The sequence below is a fragment of the Erythranthe guttata genome, chromosome 5 (assembly GCF_056151865.1).
Source record: "Erythranthe guttata isolate IM_541 chromosome 5, IM_541, whole genome shotgun sequence".
NCBI lineage: Eukaryota > Viridiplantae > Streptophyta > Magnoliopsida > Lamiales > Phrymaceae > Erythranthe > Erythranthe guttata.
In genome coordinates, this window is record NC_142537.1 from 10,706,497 (window position 1) to 10,730,608 (window position 24,112).

The 24,112-nt window shown below is 38.1% G+C and overlaps 1 pseudogene across 1 annotated transcript; it reads right to left on the minus strand.

Annotated features, from left to right (window-relative positions):
- Positions 1-153: 153 nt before the first annotated feature.
- On the minus strand, positions 154-8,212 carry LOC148770598 (protein NLP7-like; annotated as a pseudogene). Its single transcript, XR_016031419.1, has 4 exons — positions 7,017-8,212; positions 6,885-6,932; positions 5,928-6,802; positions 154-764 (listed from the first exon to the last, which is right to left on the minus strand). The product of XR_016031419.1 is annotated as a protein NLP7-like (transcript).
- Between the last annotated feature and the right edge of the window lie 15,900 nt (positions 8,213-24,112).

The window sequence follows — 24,112 nt, forward strand, 5'->3', positions numbered from 1 at the left end:
GTATTAAGTTGGACCCAATTGGACCAAAATAAAGTTCAGAAGGGGTTTGCCTAAAATTTCTAGTTGAATAGAAACAAGAAAGGCTGCTCCCTTAATTCCAGGCTGCCTATAAAATAACTCTTAGCTTTAACAATACAAAAGATAGGAACAATATATATAAGAAGCCTTATTCTGCATCCCGATCCATTAGCTCCAATTTCTAATTTCAAGTCATTTTTCATACAAATAAATCAAACCACATACACATGATAATTAAGTAATATTTGAGAAATCAGAAAGTTGCATACAGAGAGTTTTATTAAGCTTGAAGGAAAATCAAAACGCAGAAGCGCTCATTTACGAGACAATCGAACAAACAACTTGATAAAAGACTCGCCCGACGCTGTCGGATACTTGGGACAATGCAGCAAATCAGAATCACGGGTTAACAAAATCTCTTCGTTTTCTTCATCTAAATATTTCAGTTTAAAACTTCCCATCTCCAACTTTAGTCTATTTGCCACTTCTTCCACAAGCTTCTCCATTCCCAATGGCCTTTACTATTACGGTATCATCCTTAATTGTCTGAACATTCAGGTGACTAAACCTGCTCTGATCAGTACTTGCTTGCGCCAAATTTTGGCGGTTGTTGCAAATATTCTTCTGCGGATATTTATCTGCTCTTTCTACCTCAAAGAGGGAAGGATTCTTTTTGTGGTTTTCGTTACATGGCCACCTATCGATGCCATACTCTCTGCAAGCGCGCTTTATTGTTGATATACTAACTGCATTATTACAAATCAATTTGGTTCTTGTTATATCAACTTGATGATGCTAATTACTAGCTCACCTAGGGTGGTGTAGAAAATGAGCTGGGAGAGCAAAGCAGATCAGTAGCTTGACAACTTGATGATCCTGAGGTACCTGCGATCATAGAACACATGAACTAAGCCGGGGGTTGATCCGGCGGAAACCCCTCCGACGCTCAAGTCAGACGTGCTGATCATAGAAATAGTCCAGAGAATACGCGTTTTTGTATTGCTCAGTTAATAGGACGTACCTTAATAAAATGAGGAAAACCTCTATTTATATGTCGTTTATTGGGTTGGGTTTGCTTTGTTGGGCCCAAGCCTTACTTGAAGGTGTTTGGGCCTCGGTGATATTAGTCTTCGATATTGGACTCGTAGCCCAGTAGGTAAAGAAATTGTAGGCCCATTGGGTTGGCCCAATTAGGCATATCATTAAGCCCCCCACTCTCGAGTCGATGTGGGGGCCATGTTGTGATGGGTCTCAAATCGTGTCGAGAGTAAAAATTGGAGAAGTCGATCATTGGCGTATGGCCTAATGGTATGCGAAAACGCGTTGGAGCGTGTGTCGGAGGGGTGTGAATGCGCGTTGGCGCATAGCGCGACAAAGTTGCCGCAATATAAATTAATCGAGTCGTCGGTTTTGTCCCGCGACGATGTAGTAGCGATTTATCTCCTCGTGGGAGCTATCTTGTCGCGGGGTAATAGTGTTGATCGAGTTATCTCCTCGTGGGAGTTGTCTCGCGATAATGTAGTAGCACGGATCAAGTAATCTCCTCGTGGGAGTTGTCTCTGGGGTAATCGAGTTGATCGAGTTACGTCTTCGTGGAAGTTGTCTCACGATAATGTAGTAGCACGGAGCTAGTATTCTCCTCGTGGGAGTTGTTATTTTTCGACATTTTCAATGTTTTGACGCGTTGCTTGTATGTGTTTACATATAGCTTTCTGCGTGATGTACTTGATGAGGGGATCAGGCTCTCAAGATTTTTTTTTATATGGGGGTCGTGCCCCTTGTTAGACCTCGTGGGTCTTAAGTATGTTTGGACCGTGGCCACGTTTTAATGAATGACCCATCGAAAACAAGTAGATAAATTTGAGTAATCAAGCTGGCCAGGCTATATAGATTCTCATAATATCTCTAAGTGCTTCTAGGATTGTAATCGTGCTAACTTGAGCTTGCGATTATATGGTGAATTTCGGGCGAGTTGTCTCCTCATGGGAGTTGTCTTGAGCGAAGTTGTAGGAGCATTGGATGATGCGCGATTTAGGTGCGTGTGGATTGAGGTTGCTCTGAGCGAGTTGTCTCCTCGTGGGAGTTGTTTCGCAGCGAGTCTTATTATCGAGCGAGGTGGTTGCACGTGGGAGTTGCCTTGCAACGGATTTGTAATATCGAGCGAGTTAGCTCCTCGTGGGAGTTGTCCCGCTGCGGGTTGGGATACCGAGCGAGTTGTCTCCTCGTGGGAGTTATCTCGCTGTAGGTTGTAGTACTGAGCGAGTTGGCTCCTCGTGGGAGTAATCTCGCTGCGGATCATAGGATGGAGCGAGTGGTCTCCTCGTAGGAGTTATCTCGCTGTGGGTTCGTAGGACCGAGCGAGTTGGCTCCTCGTGGGAGTTTCCTCGCTGCGGATCGTAGGATGGAGCGAGTGGTCTCCTCGTAGGAGTTGTCTCGCTGTAGTTTTGAGACTAGAGGGGGTTAGCTCCTCGTGGGAGTTGTCCCACAACGGGCTATAGGACGGAGCGAATGGTCTCCTCGTGGGAGTTATCTCGCTATGGTTTCGTAGACCCGAGGGAGTTGGCTCCTCGTGGGAGTTGTCTCGCTGCGGGTTGTAGGACGGAGCGAGTTATCTCCTCGTGGGAGTTGTCTCGCTACGGGTTGTAGTTCCGAGCGAGTTGGCTCCTCGTGGGAGTTGTCTCGCAACGAGTGTGTAGGGCCGAGCGAGTTTGCTCCTCGTGGGAGTTATCTCGCTCTGGCGTTGAGACCCGAGGGAGTTGGCTCCTCGTGGGAGTTGCCTCGCAACGGGTTATAGGACAGAGCGAATGGTCTCCTCGTGGGAGTTATCTCGCTATGGTTTCGTAGACCCGAGGGAGTTGGCTCCTCGTGGGAGTTGTCTCGCTGCGGGTTGTAGGACGGAGCGAGTTATCTCCTCGTGGGAGTTGTCTCGCTTTGGTGTTGAGACCCGAGGAAGTTGGCTCCTCGTGGGAGTTACCTCGCAACGGGTGGTAGTACTGAGCGAGTTGGCTCCTCGTGGGAGTTGTCTCGCAAGCCCCCCACTCTCGAGACGATGTGGGAGCCAAGTCGAAAGGGGTACCGGATCGTATTGAGAGTAGATCGGTGATGTAGTCTTGCGTTAATCGTTGGCATGGCGTGGAGAAATAATATTTTTTTTTATTTTCCATTTGATAGCGAACGCAATTTGGTAGGTGCGTTAAAGAGCTCGCGCAATTTGGTGGAACGCGTTGAAATTCTCGTGCGATTTGATAAAGCGAGTCAAAATCTACGCGCAATTTGGTGGAGGGCGGTGAAAGTTGTGCCCAATTATATGGGAGCGCGCGCTCCAAGGAAGCCTAGGGAGGCGCGCGCGCGTGCATGGGAAGCCGCGCGCGCGTGCGAGGTACCTTTCTCTTTTCTTTTTTTTTTTTTTTTTTTTTTTTTTTCTCTCTTCTGACGCGCGCGTGCAGTGCACGCGCGCGCGTCAGGCGCGTGTATGCCACGCGCGCGTGCTGTGCACGCGCGCTTCCTTTTTTTTTTTTTTTTTTTTGGCTGGCGCGCGTGCTGTGCACGCGCGCGCGTCTTGCGCGTGTATGCCACGCGCGCGTGCTGTGCACGCGCGCCTCTTGTCTTTTTTTTTTTTTTTTTTTTTTTTTTTTTACCGCGCGTTCGCGCGGACCGATGCACCCTTGGGCGGAGCGCGCTGACGCGCGCGTTTTTCTTGTCTTTTTGTCCTTTTCTTTCTTTTGTCTTTTTTTGCTTCTTTTTCTTTCTTCTTTTGTCTTCTACTCTTTTTTGTTGTTTTTTTCTCTTTTCTTCTAATTCTCATCTTCTTTTTCTCTCTTTTTCCTATTTTCTTCTTCCTTCTTCTTTTTTCTTTCTTTCTTCTTCTAATTCTTCTTCTTTTACTCTCTTTTTTCTTCTTCTTGTTCTTGTATTTTTTTATCTTCTTCTGCGGTCTCGCATGCGCGATTTTACCCCCCCTTTTTTTTTTATTTGGCTGATATTCACCCCCTTGGGGATGTTCTATTTTTTGAGTAGGGAGATTATCCTCGTTCCTTGAGATGGGATATGCACCCCCTTGGGGATGTTCTATTTTTTGAGTAGGGAGATTATCCTCGTTCCTTGAGATGGGATGTGCACCCCCTTGGGGATGTTCTATTTTTTGAGTAGGGAGATTATCCTCGTTCCTTGAGATGGGATGTGCACCCCCTTGGGGATGTTCTATTTTTTGAGTAGGGAGATTATCCTCGTTCCTTGAGATGAGATGTGCACCCCCTTGGGGATGAAAGGTAAGGGTCATGCCCAACCTTAGGATGGAGATAACTGCCCACTGTAGGATAAGGCGCTCGAGACCTATGGTCTGAGGTGGATGCGCACGGTTGTGCCATTGGTTCGCGCGTGCGCGTCAGCCCCTTTTTTTTTTCTGTTTTTGAAGTAGGGATGTGAAACACTTGATGGGATGTGAAACCCCTTGGGGTTGAAAGGTAAGTGGATGTACCACCCTTGAGATGAGATGCCCAACTTTAGGATGAGATAGCCCCCCATTTAGGATGAGGCGATCACGAACCATTGGGGTGAGAAGCCCAACCTTGGCGATATATGGTGCCACTGATTCAGTGGCAGCACGAGTTGAATCTTCCGTGATCATACGCTGAAGGTCTTCTTCGGTTATCTGAACCGTTCGAGAAGTAAGTAGAAATTGATCATGTTGAGGACCCAGTGGGGCCTCACGAGGAGGAGCGTTGGCTCCTGCTATGACGATGTATGGTGCCACTGCTTCAGTGGTAGCACAAGTTGAAGCTTCCGCGATTATACGCAGAAGGTCCTTATCGGTTATCTGAACCGTTAGAGGAGCAAGTAGAAGTTGATCTTGTTGAAGGTTCGGCGATCATATGCTGAAGGTCCTCTTCGGTTATCTGAACCGTTCGAGGGGGGCGGGAGTAGACCCCCAGAGAGTCGATGACCCATGGCGAATGAAATGTTTTGGGGGCACTGTGAACCCCAGGGAGTCGATAACCCTTGGCGAACAAAATATTTTGGGGGCAGATGTAAGCCCCCAGGGAGTCGATAACCCTTGGCGAGCGAAATATTTTGGGGGCAGATGTAAGCCCCCAGGGAGTCGATAACCCTTTCTAGTGTTGAAGGGCCTCCTCGGTTATTTGAACCATTCGAGGAGCAGGGAGTGGTGGATCGGCGAGTGGTGGGTCCCGAGGGGGGATCACCTGAACCTCGCGAGGCGGATCCATGGGATGGGGAGGAGGTGGCAAGCCAGAGCTTCCACGAGGTGGGAGGTCGTTAGCTGTGTCATTTTCTCTCCGAGCAGACGCCTCAGGAGGATCTTGTTGGCTACGTGATCTGGTTTGCATCGTTCCCACAGACGGCGCCAAAATGATGATGCTAATTACTAGCTCACCTAGGGTGGTGTAGAAAATGAGCTGGGAGAGCAAAGCAGATCAGTAGCTTGACAACTTGATGATCCTGAGGTACCTGCGATCATAGAACACATGAACTAAGCCGGGGGTTGATCCGGCGGAAACCCCTCCGACGCTCAAGTCAGACGTGCTGATCATAGAAATAGTCCAGAGAATACGCGTTTTTGTATTGCTCAGTTAATAGGACGTACCTTAATAAAATGAGGAAAACCTCTATTTATATGTCGTTTATTGGGTTGGGTTTGCTTTGTTGGGCCCAAGCCTTACTTGAAGGTGTTTGGGCCTCGGTGATATTAGTCTTCGATATTGGACTCGTAGCCCAGTAGGTAAAGAAATTGTAGGCCCATTGGGTTGGCCCAATTAGGCATATCACAACTAAAATTCACATGATTTTCAAGTTGACGGAGAAATTTTAATCCTATAAAAGTATGTAATCATATAATTTATTGAAACTTGTTTTAAAGAAAAAAAAAATAAAAGGAAGTTTTGTTGACTGACCTCCGAGCTCCTTAGCGACATCTTTGAGCTTCGTCCCGAAATGTGGCTTCAGAGCCTCGAGTGTGAGATTTAGGCGGCCGGTTTTCTTCATCTTCTTTCCTCCCTTTATTTTATTTGAGTTGGCAGCCACACTGCTAATTAGATGTTCTGCATGTGAAGTACTTGCCACAGAATCCATGTCATCAACAACAATAATAGGCCTTTGTTGGTGTCCAGAATGTTGATGCTCTCTCCCACTATATGGGACAAATTTGAATTTATTTTGCCCGCCGTAGTTCATCCTCTCCGGAAAACACAGGAACTTCGATTGCTAGTTCGTCTCCTAATTGTTGGCCCGATGCAATCGTAAAGATTTTAAGGTACTTCTTCAGTATGGGTAGTAGGAAGTTCAAAAAGGACACTATATGTTCATTTTTTCCAGGACCTTGGTTTAGAAAGAACTCTAATACGTATACGAGGTTCCCAGTGTGTGTACTTTGCAAACAAATTGCAAAACAACTACCAATCCTCTCCTTTTGCAAATAATGTGCAAGGGGTTGCTCAACTATGCTAAAATGACATGAATTTCGAAAAAAACATGACTTATTTTTCGATGCTAATACCATCCCCGTAATCCCCTTCTTCGTGTGTATATGACTAAACTCAAGCATCTTCGGATAAATATGTTCTTCATAACCGAATTCTTCATATAATTCACGGTAATATAATTCATACATGACACGTGTTAATTCCATGCAGTTCAATCTATTATCTTTTTCAAATGCACATCGAGTGCAAGTGGCCCAAACCTCTGCCCTATGCAGTTGGGGAATCTTAACGACCACTTCAAGGGTTTCTTCTATTTCACGCAGTGCCCATTGTCGACTGTCACTAATCTAAATTTAATATATCAACATTGTTAAAAAGGGAGAAAAAAAAGAGAAAAAAAAAGTTTAAAAGCGAAGACGCATGATTTACATTGGTTTGCATATGGCTAGCTTGGAAGCTGACACTCAGGTTCGCTGCCTGCAGAGTATTGACATTGTTTTCACTTGAAAAGTGTAAGACAATGTGAGAAAGAGAGAGAGAGAGAAATATATCAGAGAGTACCTCTAATTCTTTTTGGATGTCTTCAAATGGAAAATAAGTAAATCCAACAAATTCTAGCACCCCAACACATTCATCCGGCTCGAGTAAATCAAATATAGGTAAAACAAAATATTCTCTGAGGTGACAACGCGCAGCATGATTCTTAAGTGGAAACTCTGTTGTAGAATAGAGGCGCATATCAGGGGTGAACTCGGAGCTACGACTTCTGAAAACACGTCCAAGGGGGCCCACCTGCTCGTCTTTTGCTCCCTCATCCACATAATAGACATGTTTCATTGACTTCTTTCTGAAAGAAGCTAAACCTTTTGCAAGATAACCAACGGCAAAAGGTTGATCAAAAGTTGTTATACAACACCTATTCTCCTCAAATTTGGGTGCCCAAAACTGCACTAAACTATAAGACATTCCTTGTATTATTCGGCTCATGAAATATGTTATTTTATCCTCGACTGATAAAATAACATGGGGCTGAAATGAATTTCTTCTCCAAAAAAACCCTCCTTCAATCTTTTGTTCTCCAAAAAACGGATCGGTCTTCTGCAAGTACTTGGTGAAGTCCATAAGTGAAAACTGTTCTTTGTATCCTTCTATCACCTCTAACATGTTAATTTCTTCTAAAAGTTGGTTCTTTCTTTCTTGGGTGTAGTTAATAGATTCATGTCTAAGTGCATGAGGCGGGTCAACTACTAAATCTTCATCTCCAAGTTGTCCTCCGGGTGAGAGCTTAATGCTTTTGAGTACCCTCTCCATTATTCTTGATAGCATGTACACAAATGATCCATCTTCCCTCCTATTGTTATTAGACTGAAGAAAAAACTCCACAATGTACACCTCGTTGCTATTTTGCATACTCTCAAGGCAAATCTCATAACGGACTGACAACCTTAACAACTGTGCAAAATGTGCCCTGGGGTTCTCAGCAGATATTTTAAAATCGCATATATTTCCGCAAAATGAGGACTTCTTATTCATGAGGTTTACTTTCCGTACATTGTTAAAACGATATTCATGAGAATAATCAAATGAAGCATTTGAGTAGGTTATATATTTACTTATTTCCATGCAACTCAAGTTGTCGGTGGGGATATCATCAGAACATTGCTTGCGAGAAACCCAGACCACCGCCAGATGCAGTTGGGGAACTACTTCCATGGCCCGTTCAACCATCTTTGTGAGTTCAACAATCTCTATTAATCGCCGCTAAGTAGAAAAATATGGATGACCGGACATGTATTAGCATAGTTAAAACTTAAAATTATTGATTTCAACAATTTCAATTATTGATCTTATTTGTAGTGTTGCAAAATATGGACAACAAAACTAGAAAATTAAACCTAGTTTTCTTTACAAGAGAAAGTAGGGCAGGACTTGAGCCATGTCGGGTTAACTCTGTGACCCAATTTTATTTGGGGTCTATTAGATATAACCCCCTTAAACATTCAAATAATAGGGGTAGACCCAAATTTAAATTTGTCATTTTGATAAAAACCCAAACTTTTCGTAATTACATAATTACCCTCAAGTAAATCCCACAAATCCCGTTACTTTACCTTTTTAAAATTAATAGACTGTCTCATATCTTTTAATAGACTATCCCATGTATCTAATTCGACTATGGGTTTAATTAATTGACTATTCGAAAAAATAATAATATATATGGAAACTGAATAATATGTTTGTTTGAAATACTAATCAATTAGGGTAATTTTCCTTATTATATGAAAACGATTAGGGTAAATAATAATATATATGAAAAAATAATAATATATATGGAAACTGAATAATATGTTTGTTATACTAATCAATTATGGTAATTTTCCTTATATCATGTAATAGACTATCTTATTGATCTAATTCGACTATGGATCTCGTTAATAAACTATGGATCCCGTATTATTCAACCACATAGTATATTAATAATTTCAATATAGTACATTAATCTGCTATGATAGTATATTACGGTTATAATATTGATATGAAATTGTGTTACAAACAATATACCACTGAAATGACAAGAACATTGAGAACAACACTAACGTAAAATATTCCACATAACCAATAAAATAGTACATTAATAATCTCATAATTTCAATCAAGGGTTTTGATAAAATACATAAAACACATCATAACACAATCAAACCAATATGTCGAGTTAAAAAGCTCTAGTACATTAATAATCTCATAATAGTATAATAAAATGATAATGGTAGTATCATACGGTATTCATAATAGTATAGTACTGTATTACAACGGTTTAACACTTAACCGAAGTTACCGAGCCATTACATCGTAAACACCTCTTTATAGCAATCAACCCACCAAACCTCAACAAAATCCGTACGAAATTCGCCATCGAAAAAACCTAAAATCATGAAACAAAATTAAAAATGCAGAATACTAAAAAATAATTAAATAGACTGCAAATACATTTGAATGATAATACATTCATATCATCAAAAATAAACTTAAAATGCAAAATTCATACGCTAAATTAAAAAAGACTACGAACTATATTTTAATGTACTACCCAGCACACTTAAATCGACTGTTATAAACAAATAAACCAACTATCGATCGGGATAAAAACATGAACTCGACCAAAGCGGACAATTATTCCGATTACTGCATAAACCAACTACGAAGCTCATATAAAACAACTCTGGTCCGATCTGCGTGAACCATCCTCTTCTAACTCTGTCAATCCTCTTCCAAACAAACATCATCGGCCAAGAAAAACGATATATATGACGGAATAATTTTGTTAAAAAACGTTCTACTTAATAGAATCAAGTATCAACACAACTCTTAAAAATTTCTAACCACCGTACACGACAATCATGGATATTGAGCAAAAAATAAAAACGAATAACGCATTCATACCCGCTTAACAACGTCCAACAACAAACGCTCAAAAATCTATCCTATTTCCACGACGGTGCAGAAATCTTCAATGACGATAAAACCCGCTGGAACGATGAAGAGAATCTTCAAAAAATATTGTACACGATTTGATATAACGGCCAATGATCTCACGTAAATTTATTCCGTGATTTTAGGCAACGTATCAGCAAATCTCAAATCACGTATTAAAGGAAATAAATGCCGTTTAATAATAAAACAGGGGTATTAAAGGGAAATTATATAATATATTTTGCCAAGTTGGCAAAATTGGGTGTATCTCAAAAAGGGGAAAAAAAATTGGATCTACCTCATTAGAAAATATGAACAAGGGGGTTTTCCCTAATAAACCCTTTTATTTGATGAATAATGGCCAATAATGTATTTATTAGGTGTAGAACTTGAGACATCTTAGTGCATTTAACACTCTTAACCATCCAAGCACATTAACTTATTAAAATATATTTAACCATCATTTTATACATTGGTAAAACAAAATGTAAAATGATAATAAATATAAGTATTTAAATAATATTAAATAAAATATTAATTGTGAAATTCATTGTTATTAAATAATATTAAATACATTATTAAAAAAATTAATATAATAAAGTTTGAAAAATATAAAGAATGGCGTTCAATACCCAAACATCTATAATAAATTATATAATATTAAAAATATTAATAAACTCCACTTTGAAAAATATAAAAATGCTCTAAATATAAAACAATGCATAACTTAATACAAGCTCACTTACGTTATTAAATCGATACCGTGACAAATCCGAATAAAAAATAAAATAATATGTTTATTTAGAGAAAAATAGATTATAATTCATTCCAATTAGTTTTTGTACTTTAACATAAAACTATATACTAAAAATACGATATTGTGATTTTCTTTTAATATTTAATTTAATTAAATAGTAAGATTTGAATTGATGAAGCTGAAATCCTTTCAATTAGTAAATATGATACAAAGATTTGAATTGATTAATCTTAACTATTGACAGTAACGTATTAATTCAACTAACTATTTATAATTAAATTCGAATATTTTTTTAATTCAATTTTATCATAAAATAATAAATTTAATACCTTGCATACGTAAGAATCAAATTAAAAATCGATTTTTTTTATCAAAGAGTAAGATTTGAACCGATTAAGCTCAATTCCTTTCAATTTGTAAACATTATTCAAAGGATTGAATCGATTAAGCTCAACTATTGACAATAACGTCTTAATTGAATTAATCATTATTAATTAAAGTGTAATATATTTTTAATTCAATTTTATCATAAAAACAAATCTTAAAATATTACGTAAGAATCAAATCATAAGATTTAATTAAAGCGTACGATTTGAATCAATTAAGTGCAAGTCCTTTTAATTTGTAAATAATATTCAAGATTTGAATCGATTAAATTCAACCATTGACAAGAACATATTAATCGAGTTAAGTATTTATAATTAAACTCTGATATCCTTTAAATTCAATTTTAACAAAAAGATAAAAAAAATTAATTTATAAAAATCGTAATAATCAAATCGTAAATCGTAAGATTTAATCTAACCCATAATATTTTAATCGATTAAATCTTACGATTTACGATTTGATTCTTACGAATTTTTCGAATTAAATTTTATTATTTTTTCTATGATAAATTCAATAAAAAAAAATAATAAACCTTAACTACTTTAGCTATACATAGTTAATTTTATTAATACGCTCTTATAAATTGTTGAGCTTAATTGCACTGATTCAAATCGTTGAATATCGTTTACGAATTGAAATGACTTCATCTTAATCAATTCAAATCTTTGAATAATGTTTTCGAATTGAATCACTTGATCCTAATTGATTTGTTGATAGTGAAAATTTTAAATATATAATAGTAATTATACGAGAATTAATAACTTATTTACCATTATTTATATAAATTTTATAATCATTATACATTGTAGTTTCAATATATGTTTATTGTTAGTTAATACGCAATAATGTGTTGTAGTCCAATGGTAAGCATTTATGTGTGCTTTAAAAGGTTACAAGTTTGAATGCAACAATACACATTTTTGGATGGGTGGTTTCATGATTTTCGGAATAATAGTATAATTGACTTTCACGAATTCAGTAATAAATGGATTTAAAATGTATAAAAATACAAGGGGAACAAATGTCATTTCGCATAAGATTTATTATTTATATTTTTAATATAAATATTTGCAATAAGGGCATATCTCATGTGAGTTGTGTTGCTGAGATCTCACCGTAGAAGGTCCCAAAACTTTAATAGAAGTTACTTTTTAAATCCCAAAGCCCAAAGTCTTAAACCTAATTTTCTCCTAGTTATGCGGCCGTTGCGCCTCAATCATTCCCATTACCAATGTTGTCAGAATGGTACCGAATATGGAACCAGATGACAATTTGGGTCATAGTTTTATAGGGTTGAATTGCTTTAACCGAGTTTTTGATTTTTTTTAATATGTCATTATTTAATTATTTTTATTATTTTAAAAATAATGTGTTTTATATATTTTTAATCTCCCACCTATTATTTTCACTTTTATCTATTTCATCCCACCTTTTAATATATTTCTTTTGCTTATACTCTATATTTTCCCATTCTTTATTCTCTAACTCCGGCAATCAGCTACCCTTATTTGATCATCCATGGCTGTATCCGGCGATCTTTCGACCACTAATGATTAGATCCAAACACCCACCATTAAGTCTGTGAAGCTTCGCTCAAATGTAGCCACAAGCAACCAGCTCAGCAGTGATTTGAGATGTTTTCCCCGAAAATCGGGTTCCTAGACTCACTCGTCGGTTCCCGAGTTTTACCCAGTTGAACCGGATTTTGGTCATTTGACCCTGGTTTTCAAATTTTCCGGTTTTAGAGGCCAAACCGGACCGCTTCATCGACGGGTCACGGTCGAACCGGTCCGACTTGTCGGTTCGGTCAGGTTCCAACAACATTGCTCATTGCCTCTTTTCTGTTCCTCTCTCTTTCTACCAATGATTCTTCTCGTTCTTTGTTTCTTATTTTAGTTTTAATGGAACCGATTTTCGACGATTTTATTCCGGTTTTATGAGTGGTCCAATCAGTATTTACCCTCCTCATAGCAATCGATCCGATCTTTTGAGTTTTCCGGGTTTATGCACTGGATCGACCGGCATGGTGAACAATGAGCGATTGAATCGATCGGACCAGCCGGTCCAGTCCGGATTTGAAAACATTGGTTATTTGTGGTGTTGCAGCACCTCAAAATACTCTTATTGTTGATCTTATAAACAGACCATACATGAATTTCAAATGAAAAATAACTAAATTTCTTGTACATAATTCATGTGCATGTAGTTCTTTAGTATAATAAGGGCTCGTTATATTGGATTAGATGAGATTTGATTAATTCTCTACTACTAACTAATTATTTAGTTAGTAGCGTTTTCGGTTTCTTAGATTAGATCTTCTATTAAATTTGTTAAATTGAGTTATCATATATGAATTGTCTATAAAACCATTTAGTTTACAATAATAAGATATGATTTTAAGGATAAAATTATTTTTTGTAGCCACTCCTTATTAAATTAATTTCAGGGGGAGGGGTGCTACTATTTTAATGAAATAGTAGCATTTAATAGCGGACTTTGATTTTAGTAGTGGATATGAAAAAGTGTGAATTTGTGAACATGACGTGTTATTAGCCTGCTATTAATCACCTTTTGAATTCATCAAATGCTTTGACACTTTCAATTATATTTTTATTCAGTATATATTATGGATACAGTATATATTATGGATAAATAGATTTAGATGAATTTAAAATCCCCTAAATAAATATATTATAATTAAATTAAATTATTAAAATACAAAAAAGAAAAATAAAACATGAATTATTTAACTTGACTTTTATTTAATTTGACGTTACAAAGAAATATAATTTTTAATTTGAATATATAACGAAGTGAATAATGACATGAAACAATTAGAAAATTATACTATCTTAGATGTTTATGTAAATTTAATATTATTCACGGTACAAACAAAATATTTGTTAATATAAAAATCACGTGTCATGTAGAGCAACTCCAATGCAAAACATCAAAATTGAAATATCAAATGCTAAGTTGATAATTAAGATAATATTTTAATATTCATTTACAATTCATCTACTCCAACTATGATTATTAATTGGAAGTTTTTTGGTGGTTTTATTTGTAATTGACACGGTCATTTTGTAATTGAATGTTTAGGTAGTTACTTTTTTTATAACTCAATTTGCAAGATGTTAATTTTACAAACAAATACGTAGAATCTCAAAATACTTACCCATTTTGATACTCCCATTGGAGTTGGAATTTTTAGTTTTGAGGGATCAAAAAAGTGGTTTATGGGTTTGATAATCCATTTAACACTCCCACTGGAGTTGCTCTAAGGACAACTAAAATAATGTTGAATTTTGAGGAGAAAATTACAAATTTATTTTAATTCTAATGGTAAAATATGTTAAACGTTGAGTTGAGACAGTGAGTTGAGTTGAGTTTATTTCTTAAAATCGGAAGTTACTGTAACATAAGTGATAGTACAAAGGACAAAAAAATAATGAAATACATTTTACCCTAAATATAAAAGCACACCTATTTTAATATGGTAGTCAAATGAAGTTAAAAGTGTTGAAATGTTTTAGTTTAATTCTGGGAAAGTACAATTGAAAGGAGTTTAAAAATGCATAACAAACACAATATTTGAATTCCTAAATGAGAAAAAAAAAATGTAAAAAAACATAATTAACTTCGTAATGTTTTAAGTATATATCTTGCCAAAATATTTATTTTTGACCATCGATTGGCGAATCAACCCACCAAGTTTTGTTTATATAGACACATACTTACGAATTACGAATTCAATGAAATACGTACCTTTGGTTCGAGAATACCGCTACCAGAAACGTGGTTGACGTAAGCAGATCGGAACCCCTTATTAGACTGCAATAATTTGAACAAGTATATATGGATTAATAACATCCGAACAGGTTTTGGTTAATTCCAATATAATTTGGAGACTTGGCATACAAATTGTGGTGAACTAAAAAATAAAACGGTATAGAAATGTATAGTGGTAGGGCAATGTACCAATAAAAAACGTGAAATATCACTAATAGTTTGATGGCCAAAGCATAAGACCTCCAAGACGCCATAACAGTGTTGTTTGTTATTGAAATCAAAGATGGGCATGGCCATGTAACTTCTCATACCGCAGCGTGCAGCAAAATCGCCACGTGGGAATTCAGAGGTAGAATAGAGACGCAAGTCAGGGCTGGATTCAGGGTGCTTGCTTCGGTAAGCCCTTCCAACAGCTCCCATTTCTGTATAATATCTGTAATTCAAACATAGTTTCCTATACCAACAAAACCCTTTATATAGATCATAACCAACAACAGCAAAAGGTTGGTCTGAAGTAATGAGGTAATTAACTTGTTCCCCTTCCTCTTTGGCTGCCCAAAACTGTACCATATAATTACCCGGACAGAAATAGCCTGCCATAATTTCCTGGAGAACTCGTTTGATTTTCTCATTGATTTCACTTTCAGATTCCCTCCAAAAAACCCATCCTAATTTTTCTCTTGTTGATGACAAATCATCGGCGGCGTTCAAGTAGTGTTTGAATTCAGACGGCGAGTACTTTTCATCAAATCCATCGAATCCGGTAACAATTGACAACATGTACTCATCATCTTTTTCTTCTTCGACCATCCTCTCTTTCTTACTCTCACCCTTGTTTGTTGATAAAAAAAAATGAACTGGATTATCTATTCAAATAATTTCAGTCTAATTCTTTGACATATTCAATGATCGTGTAGAACATACTTCATTAATGTTAGATAAAAGGGGCCCAAATGTTTATTTGGCCCAAAACTGCTAACCCACCTTGTGCAGCCCACTCCCTTGGTGTCGGCCCAGCAGCTCACTTAAAGCCCAAGCAGAGTCAATCTGGACCGTTGATTGATAAGTCTCGATCTCAGCCATCCATGCCACATATATATATCTTCCCTCCCTCACAAAGCCTCCAAACCCTAACCTAGCAGCTGCACCACTCTCTTCTCTCTCTTCTCGACGGCCGAATTTTTCGCCGGTTTCCATGGCGGTCGGAGATTCGGTCGATTCTCTTTCCTTTCCTGCTGCAGCTGCACGAGTATATAAACATCTCTTCTTGAAGATGAAGAGAACAACGAAAACGACGAAATCTTCCCATCTTCTACCTTCTTGTCTTAAACCTCTCTGTGGTGAGTGGTTTTGTGACCTCTGTGAGTGAGGGTACCAGATCTGGGGAAACACTGTGTGTGTGAGTTCGATTCGTTGGGGTTTTTGGTTGGGTTGAGACTACAGTCGGAGTGAGGCTGAGATCTGAGCACTCGGATGATGTTCTAACTGCTGGGCGTGGATCTGTGAGCTTGACACCGGGAGTGTGCTGGCTGCCGCCGACTGGACTCCGGACGTGGACACGGGAAACGAGGACTGAGCCGTTGTTGTGTCATCTTCTCCACCGGAGCCGGAAACGGGCAGATTTTCGATCTGCCCCTGATTCGTTCTTATTATTATTAATCTGTGTAATTCATTTGATTAAAGGTCTGTAATATTAATGCTATTTGAACGGCCACCCAACAGTGGTACCAGAGCATCGTCAAGTTGGGGGTGCTCGTTCAAATAGGGCGTACGGAAATCCAACCGGATTCCGCTCAGGTATTGTACCCTAAACCCCCTATGGTTGGGATTTAGTTTTCTGTTGTGATTGGTACTATCTTATCTTTAGATCCTGTGGTCTGTGAGCCACTGTGTGTGATTCGTGGTCTGTGAGCCACTCTGTGTGTTCTGTTGTGGTTTGTGTGCCACTCTTGCTTCTGTGTGAACTTTATTCGTCCGCTGCATATATATATATATATATATAAACTGCTCACTTATATATATATAAATATTAAAGGGTGGTATAACTTGGATTCTCGACCCCACTTGACCGGACCGCAAGTGCCCTGGAATCCTGTGAGGGAGGGTCTCCAAGATTACCTATCCGTGTTGCATATGCACCTGTCCCAATTTGGGACTATTGTGAAAAATTGGTCTAATATCTTGCTTTGTGCTGAAATTTGTATGACCGCCATGTCTGTGTATTCTATGGCTCCTTTTGATGGTAAGGGAGATTTTTCTATTTGGAAACAGAAAATGAAAGGTGTGTTAATTCAACAAAGATGCTATGTGGCTATTGATGAATCTTATGCTGCTGAAACTACTGCTTCTAAGAAAATAGAACTTGATGAACTTGCTTATTCTGCCATTATATTGAATCTTTCTGACTCTGTGATTAGAAAGGTAGGTACGCATGATTCTGCCAAAGGTTTGTGGGAAAAATTGGACGAGCTATACACTGAAACTTCTCTGCCCTCAAAATTGTTTTTACTCGAAAAGTATTTTAGATTCAAATTGGATCTAACCAAAGATATTGATGAGAACATAGATCAGTTTACCAGATTAGTTCAGGATATTAAACTAACGGGAGACAAAAGTATTGATAACTATACTCCCATTGTTTTGTTAAATGCAATCCCTGATTCTTACAACGATTTGAAATCTGCTATTAAGTATGGCAGGGATAATATTTCTCTTGACACTGTCATAAACGGTTTAAAGAGTAAAGAACTGGATTTGAGAGTTAACAAAAGCAATAAGAGTTTTGGTGAGGTAAACTTTGTGAGAGGAAGGCAGCAAAACCGATTTTCAAATAAGCCTTCATCGAGTAACCAAAATGTTTCTCAAAATAGTTCTCATCAAAACAATTTTCAAAAGAAAAAGGGCAGGGGCAGGAGTAAGTCTAAAACTCGTTTTAGTAATCGTAAGTGCTATAATTGTGGTGAACCTGGTCATTATGCTCAGAACTGTGCTAAGCCTAATAAGCACTCTAATGATCAGCATGCTAATCATGTTTCTGATAATAATCTTGGTGATGTGTTTATGGTTGGTGAACATGCTTGTGTGAATTCTGTGCTATCATCTCTTGGTGAAAATGATTGGCTTTTAGATTCTGCATGCTCACATCATATGACTCCTATGAAACATGTTTTCTCACACTATGAATCATTGAATAATTGCAATGTGACTATGGCTGATGGCACAAAACGCCAAGTTCATGGAATTGGAACTGTTTGCTTAAAGTTTGAAACTGGTTATGTGTTAACTTTGCAAAATGTGCGGCATGTTCCTAATTTGAGTGAAAATTTGATTTCATGTGCTATCTTAGAAGATGATGGGTTTCATGGTGGTTGGGGTAATGGTTGCATGAAAATTATGAGGGGTAATCTGCTATGTTTTAAGGCCATGAGAATGCAAAATATGTATGTATGTCATGCTGAATCATCTGCTTCTGTGAATACTGTCCAAAGTGATCATTCTATTTTGTGGCATAATAGACTAGGTCATATTAGTAATAAAGGCCTCAACATTCTGCATAACAATCACTATTTTGGCAATGATAAAGTGTCTGAGGTTACTATGTGTGACTCTTGCATTGTTGGAAAGCAAACTCGTGTTTCTTTTCAACCAACCCCTTCCCCCAATCCCTCTAAATGCTCTGATATTCTTGAGTATGTGCATGCTGATGTGTGGGGTCCTGCCAGTGTTCCTACACATGGTGGGAACCGTTACTTTCTGTCCATAATTGATGATTTTTCTCGTAAGGTGTTTGTCTTCCTGTTGAAACAAAAATCTGATGTTATTGATAAGTTCAAAACATGGAAAGTTTATATTGAGAACCAAACAGGAAAACGGATAAAAACCCTTAGGACAGATAACGGTACAGAATTTTGTAATCAAGAAATGGATGCTATGTGCTCTGAATCTGGTATTAAAAGGCACAAAACTGTTCCTTACTCCCCTCAGCAAAACGGGGTGGTTGAACGTATGAATCGAACTCTTTTAGAGAGGGTTCGAGCCATGCTCGCCACTTCGGGTTTACCAACTATGTTTTGGGGTGAGGCTGTTTTGACTGCCACTTATTTGATTAATAGATCTCCCTCTGTGCCTTTAAATGGTGATTTGCCTGAATGTGTTTGGTCGGGTAAAAAGGTTGATTTGTCCAACTTACGTGTTTTTGGTTGTGCTGCATTCATGCATCATAAAAGTGATAAGCTTGAACCTCGTTCTGTGAAATGTGTTTTCTTGGGTTATCCCGAAGGGGTTAAAGGTTATAGACTTTGGGTTAAAGGGGAACATGGCTATAAAACTGCTATTAGTCGTGATGTGATTTTTAATGAATCTGTTTTTCCTTGCCTTGTTGTGCATAATGCTGTGAATTCAGAGGCTGCTCCAAATGAGGTGGAGCTGCCTACTGTTAAATCTGAAAATGTGCCTGATATTGAATCTGAAATACTTGAAAGTTTGCATGACCAAAATGTTCAACATGACTTGCCTAATGTGGATGACTTGTCTGATTATCAACTTGCTAGAGATCGACCTAGACGTGAAAATGCTAGGCCTCCACAACGTTTTGATAGCTTTCATCTTGCTTCTCATGTTTTCAATGTGTTTGAATCTATAGATAGCAATGAACCTAAAACTGTTAGGGATGCTCTAAAATCTGATAAATCAGCTGAATGGTTAAATGCTATGAAAGAAGAAATGAACTCTTTGCATGTTAACCAAACTTGGACTCTTGTTCCTAAACCTGCTAATTGCTCTTTGGTAGACTGCAAATGGTTGTTTAAGGTTAAGGATGAGGTAGACTCCATTAGGTATAAGGCTCGTCTTGTTGCTAAAGGTTTCACGCAAAAGGAAGGTATAGATTATACTGAAATTTTTGCTCCTGTTGTTAAATTTACCACTGTTCGTATTATGCTTGCATTAGTTGCGCATTTTAATTGGGAATTGAAACAAATGGATGTAAAAACTGCTTTCTTGCATGGTGAGTTAGATGAGCATATTTACATGAAACAGCCCGAGGGCTTCGTAGATGCTAAGAAGCCTGAATATGTGTGTTTGCTGAAAAAATCTTTATATGGCTTGAAACAATCACCTAGGCAATGGAATAAGAAATTCGATTCTTGCATGCTTTCATTGAAGTTTAAGAAAAGTGATTATGACCCTTGTCTTTACTTCAAAGATACTCGCTCTGTGCCTATTTTCTTGTTGATCTATGTTGATGATATGCTCATAATCAGCCCTTGTGTGAAATCTGTTGATCATGTGAAAATGCGTCTAAGTGAACAATTTGACATGAAATACTTAGGGGATGCTAAGAAAATATTGGGCATGAACATTGATCGCAATCGAGATAATAATTTGCTATTCTTGAATCAAATTTCTTATGTGAGTAAGATCTTAGAAAAATTTGCCATGTCTAATGCTAAACCTGCAAACGTGCCTTTAGCTGCCCATTTTCAATTAAGTAAGGATCAGTCCCCCAAGACTGAAACTGAAATTGACTCTATGCAAAATGTTCCTTATGCCAATGCGATAGGTTCTGTGATGTACTTGATGGTAAGCACTCGTCCTGATATAGCTTATGCGGTAAGTTGTTTGAGTCGCTATATGTCGAACCCAGGTATGCCGCATTGGGAAGCTTTGAAATGGCTTCTTCGTTATTTGAAACATTCTTTGCATATTGGCCTAAATTTTTCTAAATCTGAAACTGAAATTGAATTAATTGGCTATGTTGACTCCAACTTTGCAAATGATAGAGACAGTAGGAAATCATCCACTTCTTACGTTTTCACTTTGTGTGGATCATGCATTAGTTGGAAATCGCAACTGCAGAATATTGTAGCCCTATCTACAACCGAGGCTGAATACATCGCTGCCACCGAGGCAATGAAAGAAGCTATATGGCTTAAAGGCATTCTGCGCGAAATTGGTTTTCTTAAAAAGGATGTCACGGTTTTCTCGGATAGCCAATCAGGAATTCAATTATGTAAAAACCCGGTTTTCCATGATCGTACTAAACACATTGAGATTAAGTATCACTTTATTCGTAATATTGTGGAACAGGGTATTATCAAGCTGGAAAAAATCCCATCACAATTTAATCCAGCAGATATGGGTACTAAGTGTCTCCCACTCGAGAAGTTTCGCTCTTGCTTGAAAAGCTTGAGCCTAATCTCTCAATCCTAATTACTGTGTGTAATTAAAGGGTTGTCTTCGTGACTGCCCCTATTTTTAATCTGTGTGATTAATTTCTTAATGTACGTTGCTGACTTCGTGTTTTATTGTGCAGGTACATTTAAAACGGCAATGATGACCTCATATCCCAATTTTGTCCCGATAGTCCATTTGGGCCCAGGTGGAGATTGTTAGATAAAAGGGGCCCAAATGTTTATTTGGCCCAAAACTGCTAACCCACCTTGTGCAGCCCACTCCCTTGGTGTCGGCCCAGCAGCTCACTTAAAGCCCAAGCAGAGTCAATCTGGACCGTTGATTGATAAGTCTCGATCTCAGCCATCCATGCCACATATATATATCTTCCCTCCCTCACAAAGCCTCCAAACCCTAACCTAGCAGCTGCACCTCTCTCTTCTCTCTCTTCTCGACGGCCGAATTTTTTGCCGGTTTCCATGGCGGTCGGAGATTCGGTCGATTCTCTTTCCTTTCCTGCTGCAGCTGCACGAGTATATAAACATCTCTTCTTGAAGATGAAGAGAACAACGAAAACGACGAAATCTTCCCATCTTCTACCTTCTTGTCTTAAACCTCTCTGTGGTGAGTGGTTTCGTGACCTCTGTGAGTGAGGGTACCAGATCTGGGGAAACACTGTGTGTGTGAGTTCGATTCGTTGGGGTTTTTGGTTGGGTTGAGACTACAGTCGGAGTGAGGCTGAGATCTGAGCACTCGGATGATGTTCTGACTGCTGGGCGTGGATCTGTGAGCTTGACACCGGGAGTGTGCTGGCTGCCGCCGACTGGACTCCGGACGTGGACACGGAAAACGAGGACTGAGCCGTTGTTGTGTCATCTTCTCCACCGGAGCCGGAAACGGGCAGATTTTCGATCTGCCCCAGATTCGTTCTTATTATTATTAATCTGTGTAATTCATTTGATTAAAGGTCTGTAATATTAATGCTATTTGAACGGCCACCCAACAATTAATATATATATACGACATGTTCGGTGATGCTTCATTAAAATATATATACGAACTCCTGTAGTCACCAACTTAACCGGGGTACGAGTAAAGGGTTATAAATGCTCAATGGACAGGTTAAGTATCAACCAACAAGAAATACTTAATTTTCTCAACCAAAAAAAAAAAAAATACATACTAGTCAACCAAACCACTAATACACGAGATCCACTATCACTAAACTATTCTAATATAACTAATTAATTGAGACCAATTGTAATTATAACTCTAATAACCCATTAACTAAAATATTATTTGAAATAATATTAAATAATAATTATAGTCGTAACATTCCACTACTCGAAATGAACCTTCTCCTCTTTGTGTTTCCACCTATGTTTGACTTCATCGAATTTCTTTCCGAATTAAACTGTAAAACATGATGAACTATCAACTCTTTAACATATTGTTCATGCCGATCCAACATAATTCCAAAGACTTTTGCGAAAATACTCAATCTTTTTTCTGATAAATAATTTTTTTCAATCGTCTTTCCAAATTTTGTATCATTCACAATTATCATTATTTATTCGTGTCCTTTCCTTTGAACTCCATGAAAATCTCCCAATATCCATCGTAGCTCTTCGTTCTCCTCCATGTTTAATTTCCGGTCTTCATCCCAAATTACTTCAACTGAATCCGATAATTCTTCCTTCGGCTAACTCACTAAAAATTGGGGCTCTTCGAAAAAGTCATCGTCGTCCTCTTCTTCTCACACCGGCGATAGGCTCGGCAGCGGCGGCGGCGGTGGTGGCGGTGTTGGGTGGTGGTCCTTTCGGCTTTTATGTTGGCGTTGGCGTTGATGTCGTCCTAGAATTTGTTCGAGCAATTTCTGGACACCAATCCGTATTTTCTCCACAGATTTTTCCAATCGCTCTAACCGTTTTCTCTCGGACGACATAATTTCGCAAAGTGCTCATGTAATCTCAACTTTGCTCCAGCGTAGTGTTGAATTATCGCGGCCTTTTTAGCGAAGCGTTGGTGTTATCGCAACCTCACTTTGAGGCGTTGAATTATCGCGACCTTTTTAGCGAAGCGTGGTGTTATCGCAATCTCACTTTGAGGCGTTGAATTATCACAGCCTTTTTAGCGAAGCGTTGGTGTTATCGCAACCTCACTTTGATACCAATTGATACGATCTCTTGTGTATCATAACAATTATTTACTAAACGGTAAGAAAACTCTTCTTTATTATTTCCTTGCATAATAAAACCCTAGCACAAAATGACTATTTAAAGATAAGAAAAACCCTAGAATCCTAATCTAACTAGGAAAGATACTTACCTATACTAATAAAATAATAGTCAACCTATCCACCAACACACGAGATCCACTCTCACTAAATTATTCTAATATAAATAAACTATTAATTGAGACCAATTATAATTATAACTCTAATAACCCAATAACTAAACAATTATTTGAAATAATATTAAAGAATAACTATAGTCGTAACAAGGTTGTGGAGAGAAGAAAGAGAAGATAAACGAGATAGACGACTATAGAAGAGACGTGGCTAGGTTAAAGAAATTGAAAAATGGTAAAATAGGTTATTAATAATAGGGGCTTTAAGATATGCATCTCTAATGGGAAAACATATCAGATGCTACACCCAAGCCTGTAAAAATATTAGCCTGACATCCTTTTGTGAAATAGTGCCTATACTACCCTTACGGTGATTTTTAACGCTGTGCATTTTATGATTTGCCAAGATAAAATGAAATCCCACCAATCCCTCCATTACTAATATCGTAGATCCTAAATTCTCAAATCCCCTATTAACCGCATCATATGAAACCCCCAATTACTTTCTCTTTCCTCTCATTCTCTTCTGCAAATCGGACGGCAAGCGCTGGTGTAGTATACAACAAAAAAATCAAACTTTCGCCGCCATCAATTCATACGAATGTCCACGCCCACTAACAGATCGAGTGAATTTTTTGTTTTTCTAATTTTTTTTATTTGTTTTACAAAATAAAAAACTAGGGGTTTTACAAAATTGATTTTGCAAGAGAGATGAGGATGAAGGGTCAGC